The 7,945-nt window shown below is 42.4% G+C and overlaps 1 long non-coding RNA gene across 1 annotated transcript; it reads left to right on the plus strand.

Moving 5' to 3' along the window:
• Positions 1 to 3,209: 3,209 nt before the first annotated feature.
• On the plus strand, positions 3,210 to 6,871 carry LOC128402487 (uncharacterized). The gene is made up of 2 exons (XR_008327718.1): positions 3,210 to 3,282; positions 6,456 to 6,871. It is a non-coding gene; the product is annotated as an uncharacterized LOC128402487 (long non-coding RNA).
• Positions 6,872 to 7,945: the final 1,074 nt, after the last annotated feature.

Genomic DNA, 7,945 nt, shown 5'->3' on the forward strand with positions numbered 1-7,945 from the left:
ACCTTTGTCCCTAGCCCGCCGGAGATCATCAACCAGTGCGACCAAGGCAGTTTCAGTCCCATGATGAGGCTTGAATCCCGACTGGAAGGGATCCAAAAGGTCCGCTTCTTCCAGGCGTGCCTGGAGTTGTTCAGCAACCACTCACTCAATCACCTTGCCCAAGAATGGAAGATTTGAGACTGGGCAATAGTTGGCCATCGTGGCCGCATCTAAAGATGGTTTTTTATGAAGCGGTTTAATAACCGCTTCTTTCAGTGGGTCTGGGAAGGCTCCCTCACGGAGAGAAGCATTCACCACCCCATGAAGCCCATCGCCCAGTCCTTCCTGGCTAGCTTTTTTAAGCCAGGATGGGCAAAGATCAAGGAGACAAGTGGTTGGTTTCACTCGTCCAAGCAGCCTGTCCACATCCTCGGGGGTAACAGATTGGAATTGATCCCACACAACTTGACTAGACAGGACTCTAGCACTCTCCCGCCCCGGCCCTGCTCCCACGGTGGAGTCTACCTCTTCTCGAATCTGAGCGACTTTATCTGCAAAAAACTTTGCAAAGTCATTGCAGGAGATCATGTGGCCCGTACTGGGCCCTGATCTTTAAGTTAGAAACGCTGAAGGCCTTTAAAAAAAGAAATCAAATCAAATCATTGGCTGCATCATTGAATCTTCCATGTCTCATAACTCAAGCTGCTGCTACGCTGAAGACAATAGTCTGAAGCAAATATGAAACTGTGAGTGACGTAAGAAAGACACAGCCACAGACAGGTTGCAAACCAGCATGTTGCGCATTCTTGGCTAACTTATTAATATGCATTTTGGCCCACTTTTAATATTAGGCAATAGACAATCTGCGTACATCTGAAATGCATTGGGCATGCATTTGTGAGTTCCATGCTTCTAGACCGAAAAAGAGGAAGAACATGCACTGGACCCTTAACACAGAGAGCAGGAATATTGTCTAAGAGGCAATGGATAGTGTCTCAGGCCTCCTGCTTCTGCATGTTGAAATTATGGCAAGAATGCTGCATTTAGGATTTCACCTTCCTCTCCCTCAAAGTAAAGAGAGGGCGCTTCTAGACTTACTATTTTGGGGGTGGGTTTCAATCACATACTTGCAAATTAGGGTCCCACAATTGCAATGGATATGGAGGTCCTGTGCTATAATAGGAATGCATTGATAGTCAGTTGTCACAGTTGTGTATGAAGGCTTTATGCACACTCTTTGCGTTTACTCTTTCAGAAGGGTAGCATTTGCTGTTTCTTTGCAAACTAACAAAAAGTTTGAAAAGTGCAGTATTAAAAAGATCACTGCAAAGTCCAACCACAAATTTGCTCGCACGACCCAAAGAGGGAGAATCTCTTTTGTAACTGAAAATGCACCATGTACAAATTTATCTGGGAAAGAGATCAATAACTAGCTCAAGTGTTCTAGCTAAATTAATTGGAATGTGGGATCAGATGTGATGATTGCTGCACAATAAGTCTCTCTTGGAAGGCCAAAGAAGCCTGTTGTTGGCTGATAAGACAGCTTGCTTACAACATGCACAGCAGTCTAAAGAAGAAGATCAGACTTAGAAAGACCACAAAGATTTTTTCCATATGGGAAAGTAATCTTTCAAATTAGGGGAATTATAAACTTTAATAATAAGCCAGGAAAATGCCAGGAACCAAGCCTGGTACTTTATGCAGGCAAAGCATGCACTCTTATCACCAAGGCCCTTCCGCGCAACAAAGGACAGCAAAATAAAAATAGGCTTCCTTTAGGTTGTGTACACATACATTTAAAGCACACTGCTTCCCCCACGGAATCCTGGGAACTGTAGTTTGCCCCTCACAGAGCTAAAATTATCAGCATTTTTTAAAAAAAAATGAACAGAAGGTAAAATAAATTGAGAAGAGATAAGGGACCAACCTAATGATGATGGTGGAGTGAAAAGAAAAACAGGAGAAGAAGCAGGTTTTGAAAGATAGATTTCTGAAAACATATATTCTGCTGCAGTCTAGTAATCCTACTATTGCAAAAATAGATGCTCTCCCAGTGTTCCTTTATGTAGCACTCCCAAGCACACTTCTTACTTACTAACTTTCCCCCCTCAAGTTTAATAGCACAGCAAAGGTGCATCCTGGCTATAATATTACCAGTTCTCCATTACAGTCAAGTATAAATTCTGGTGACCTGTAAGAACCTCCACAGAATCACCAGTATTGGATTCCAAAGATTTTTTTTAATCCCGAAATACAGTTCCTATAGATAAAATCATAACATCAGAAATGTACTACTTGTCTTTGTATCTCAGCCAATCCCTTAAAACCCGATTAGCTGCCTCTTCCACGCCACATACTTCACGTAGGCCAGAGGCAGTACCTGACATGCCAAGCAAATTATATGGAAGAATCAGAAGCAATTTGTCTCACCTGTCCCGGTTGACCAAAAATCTGGATACTTCCCAAATTTGGGGGAAATAAATAAATCTTCCTACCAAGTGGCACCTGTTCTCCCAATGTCTTTGCTGTTTACTCTTAAGCTTAACCTTAACCTAACACTTAGCTTTCTGAGAAGACACATGTTCCACTGTGCAATTGTTCTTAAAAATAAGAAGTGCTTCATCTGGTCCTCTGCTGTAACTTGAAGCAAGTGCTTCTGATTCTTCTTGGTAAATGATGACTCTTCCCAGTCCCTATGGCAGCTTTTTTGATACAATTGTTATCATTAGTCATCGGAAAGCCATGGTGTGAGAAATCATCTCAGCTTCTTGAAACAACTATTACTATATCACCATGAAAACCTTTGAATTGAAGGCCCAGTTATAGATACAATTCACTGAAAATAATAATTGAAAATAATAGGCACCGCTTTTTGAATGTAAGATAATTTAAGAAATTAATAAAGGAAAATAAATACTGCTTCTTGGAAAGAAAGACCATCTTAAAGACCATCTGAAGCCTCAGTCTATACAAACACTCACCTGGGAGTAATTCCATGGAATTAAATGGGACTTATTTCTGACATGCATTAAATTGCACTGCAAGAGTAGTTTTTATTCCATTAGCAAACCAGTGACCAAATTGTGTCAAAAAAGAATGTTTTACTCCTTATGATTATTGGGAATGATCCAGCTTTTAATGATGAATTGGAATGCATTTCAACTGCCACGGTCTTAGTTTCTTAGTTCCGGAATGAAAGACATAGTAGTTTCACTCTGAAATTTGAAATTCATCTACAATCTGTATACTCGCCCCACTTTTGATCCTCAGCAGCTGGTATTTGGAGGCTTACAGCCAATGGAGGTATGACATAGCTATCGTGGCTTGATAGCCTATACCTGTACTCCATTAGCCTTATTCTCTTTTAAGACCATCTAAATTTGTGGCAATCAATACATATTGTGGGAATTAACTCTGAAAGGTAATATGGGTTGTGTGAATAAGTACTTAATTTTGTTATGAAGAGGGAGAGAAAAACTTCTCCCAATCCACTTTCTCTACACCATGCATATTAGCTGCATGTGAAGGGGATTTAAGGTTTACTTGATTTTTTCTCCTAATTAAATCATGTCATCATAAATATCACGCAGAGGCTTGACAACCATATGTCAGGAGTGCTCTGGTGGTGTTTCCTGCTTGGCAGGGGGTTGGACTCGATGGCCCTTGTGGTCTCTTCCAACTCTATGATTCTATGATTCTTCAAGTAACTTGATCTCTACATTAGCAATGCAACCCTATATATGTCTACTCAGAAGTTCAGTGGGGTTTACTCCTAGACAACTGTTTCCAGAGTGATAGCAGCAAAAGTAGCAAAGAATTGTGTGGCACTTCAGAATCTAACTACAGGCTCATCCACACTTCCCTTTGTCCTGGAATTGCTTCCATTTGTTCTGTGATTTCTAGACATGGGTCCAAAAGGGGTTTATTTTGTCCCACCACTTTCCCAGGAAAACCCGCTGCTTACTGCTGAATCAGAATAAATGTCAGTCTGCAGAAAACCCAATTGACGTTTGTTCCAGTTCAGCAGTAAGCAGCAGGTTCTCCCAGGGAAGATGGTCAGAGAAAAGAAAAACCTCTCATTGGACAATGGAAGTGTATATGTGCCCAATTTTGCAGAGCAGGTTTTCATGGACAAGAGTTCCCCTCATCAGATGCAGAACTCTTGCCGAGTGCTACTCAAGCTATCTGATGTGTTCAGCTGGCAATTCCTGCCCCCCAGTGTGCCAGGGACTGGCGCCTTACTTGGTCCCTGAAGTGTCCCATCCAACCTGGACTGCAGTGGAGCCACTGTGGACCAGCAGCCAATGGCTTGTGGACTTGCCATTGTGGATTTTGAGTATACTTCCAGTCCATGAAAGCTTATGTCCAACAACATCTAATATCAAGCCATTCATTTCCAAACAATAATTCAAGAATACAGTCTCATCAATTTACAAGGAATGTGATGCAGAACATCTGACTGACCTTTGAAAAGACAGAAGACTGCTATTGCTAGTGGTGATGTGTTTGAGATTATTCCGTGGTCAGCTTTAAACTTAATTATCTTCTGCCTTGCTGGTCTCTAGAAAGGGAGATCAACAAAATGGCTTGGGTTGCTTGGATTCAACACAGATAATGGTAATTTCATCACTTACTTGGCACCTGGATTATGGAAGCACTGGACTAGGTAATGCCGATGGTACTTTTGCCTCATCTTTTTGCCTTGTTGTCTCACTGTTCATCATCCCGAAAATTCAACTCACTGATGGAAATGCACCAGTGATGCACCTTACTAAATGCTAGCCAAACTCAATTATTGACAGTATATGGAGAACACTGCCAGGTGTGTCCAAGTGTAAACATGGGAAAATATCAGGTGTTCAACTGATTAAATTATCAAGGGCACATTGCTAGCCTTAAATAATCAGAAATTATATAAAGAAAACAAATACAGGAGGTTGAGACATTAAAAGCTTGCGTGGCTATGTAGACTCAGCTTCGTTTCCTTCCATGCATATTTATGTGAGAAGCAGCATGTCTATCTGTGCCGAAGAGTCTTCATTCCTCTGATTTTTACTCAGAAGTGTAGGTGAGTGGTGTTCAACCCAGGGATCAGATCTGAAACCTGGAGATGCTTATTGAGCCAGGGTTGTCACCAGAAGATCAGGTAGCCTCTGTGGCTTGAAGTACCTTTTGGCCTGGCCATTCCCAAATCGGCTTTGCCTGATAAACCAACTGTGACCATTTGGGAATGGCCAGGCCATAGTTACCCATGCTCTGATAACAACCTCTTTGGACATTTGCAATGAGTTACATGTAAGGTTACCTTTGATAATGGCTGCAAGATTGCTACCTCAGAGTGAGCATTTCAGTCATATTACACCAGTGCTTAGTCAGATGTTATGGCTCCAAGTCCACTTCTGGACCCATTTTAAAAACTTGTCCTTAAAAGTCCTAAAGAGGGTAAGACCATCTTCTACCACAAAAACCAGCCAAATTGTAATATTTTCTTCAGAAGCCCTACTCCAATGAGCCCTATCAAGCACAGTGAGGTGAATGGCCATGGCCATTATTAGAGGTACTTCAGAGGGCCCTTGCCTCAGGTTTTTCACCACTGGACTCTGAATATCCTATGCCTTCCTCCTACCTTAAAAGAAACACAAAACTTTTATAAACTTGTTTACAGGACAGCTGAGTGCACTGCAAATCACAGTGCTGATGGGACACCCACCATCTTTATTTGCAGAAATCTCAATTCACAACCTGTGTACTAGGCCTGGAAATTTTACATCCAAGTGTGGAACTAGACCACTACAAGTAACTCTGGTGCAGTGTTTCCCACTTTGTAGCTTAACTTTATTTTAGGAAAGTAGGACTCTAGGAAGTTTTTATGGAGCCAGGTCATTGGCCTATCTAACATTGACTGATAGCAGCTGTCCAAGGTTTGGGACCTTAGGTAGATTCCTGGTCCTACCTTTGTTGAGTTTTGAATCAGGGGCCTTCTGCATGCAACACAAAAGCTATGACCCTTCCTCGGTGTGAAACATTGCTTATCCCCCCCAACCCTGAAAATTAAGTTCAGAGCTGAAAACTAACTGCACCAGTGAATGTTACTGGTAAGTGAGGGATTATCCAGTATACCTGAAGGAGCTTCTCCACCCCCATCATTCTGCCCAGACACTGAGGTTCAGTGCCAAGGGCCTTCTGGCGGTTCCCTCACTGCGAGAAGCGAAGCTACAGGGAACCAGGCAGAGGACCTTCTCAGTAGTGGCGCCTGCCCTGTGGAATGCCTTCCCACCAGATGTCAAAGGAAAAAACTACCAGACTTTTAGAAGACATCTGAAGGCAGCCCTGTTTAGGGAAGCTGTTAATATCTTAAGTACTATCGTATTTTAATATTTTGTTGGAAGCCGTCCAGAGTGGCTGGGGAAACCCAGCCAGATGGGCAGGGTATAAATAACAAATTATTATATATTATTATTATTATTCCAACCTAGAAGCCAAAAAAGGAAAATCCAGAGAAGGCAGCTGCTCAAGAGCTATAATCAGTGTGGAAGAGCAACAAAGACCTATTCTACATGGCTTTTCATAGTTCTGGTGTGTATCTATCTGACAAGAACATCTAGTGGATTACACACCCAAAAGGACTTATGCCAGGAATGCGATGCTATTGCAAAACAATCAAATGCCATCTTGAGGCTGCAATCATAGAATCGGCCACAGCATCTTAGTGAAACAAGAAGTGATGGTGCTTCTTTGCTTTGCATTGTTCAGACCACCGCAGGAGAACTTTGTCCTTTCAAGTTGGGTCCTGTGTTTGCTAAAGATACGGGCCACCTGAAGAAGATCCAGAGGAAAGCAATGAAGAGGCAAAGAGGATTAGAGCTGCGATTAAGGTTCAAGGATCTATCTATCTTTAGCCTAGTGTGACATAGCTGCCATCATATATCACAAGAACTGCTCTTGCAATATATACCAGTGGCTTTATACTATTTGCAGATTATAATATTATTTGAACTATTTGTGGTTTGTTATGGGGGGGTTATCCCTTGTTTCCCAATGCAGTATACACTTCAACTTTAAAAAAAATACTGCAAAAGGAAAAGCTATATGTTTATTTGTGGTTGAAAGGACCTATACCGGCTAGGTTTAAAAATCCTGGTCACCTCCACCTCTTGTGTGTAAACCACAGAAACTACCACCCCTGGTGTTGTAAAGGAGGTTGGCTGCTGCTATGTATGCATGTACAATTTCCTTTACAGGAACCCTGTCCTACACAAGGTGCCAAGGTAAGGAATGTGTGGCCCTCCAGATATTTGCTGAATTGAAACTCCCCGCATTCCTTGCCACTGGCCATGCTGAATGGGACTGATGGGAATTAGAGTCCAATAGTATTTGAAGGGCCACTGGTAAACCACCATGGGGTAAGTTATCCATCACATAGTCTTGTCCATCTGGGTGCATGTGGAGAACTGTTGTGTTGTAATGGCTAGAGTGCCAGTTTAAGGCCAATGAGACCCACCTCTCCACACTTGTGCCAGTCACCATCTTGCAGCCACTGTTGTGAGGATGAAATGGGAATGGGAAGGACCATGTGGGCCACACCTGAACCCCCATGGAGGAAGGTCAGGATAAATGGAATCAATAAACAAGTGTATGTGCAGAGTAGCTGCATCTTCCCTCTTGCTCAGATATTTAACTGCTAGAGACCTAAGGTAGGAAACTAAAATCTGATGAACACTTGTGTACACTGGCAATATTTTCTAAAGGCATTCCAAAAATATTGCTCCCCCGCTGCAAGGGACAAGAGAGATAAAATAAGCAGAGTGGTCTACTAGGAGCAGGGTCAGAAAATAGGAACTATCTCTGGTGAACATGGACTGGTGGGGCATGTTGGTTATGCTCATCCAAGTTCTCTTGAGTGCTGATATGTTCTATGGATGCAGCATTAACCCCACCTTGATTTCCTTTGGAAGGAGGCCACTGA

The sequence above is a fragment of the Podarcis raffonei genome, chromosome 1 (assembly GCF_027172205.1).
Source record: "Podarcis raffonei isolate rPodRaf1 chromosome 1, rPodRaf1.pri, whole genome shotgun sequence".
Taxonomy (NCBI): Eukaryota; Metazoa; Chordata; class Lepidosauria; order Squamata; family Lacertidae; genus Podarcis; species Podarcis raffonei.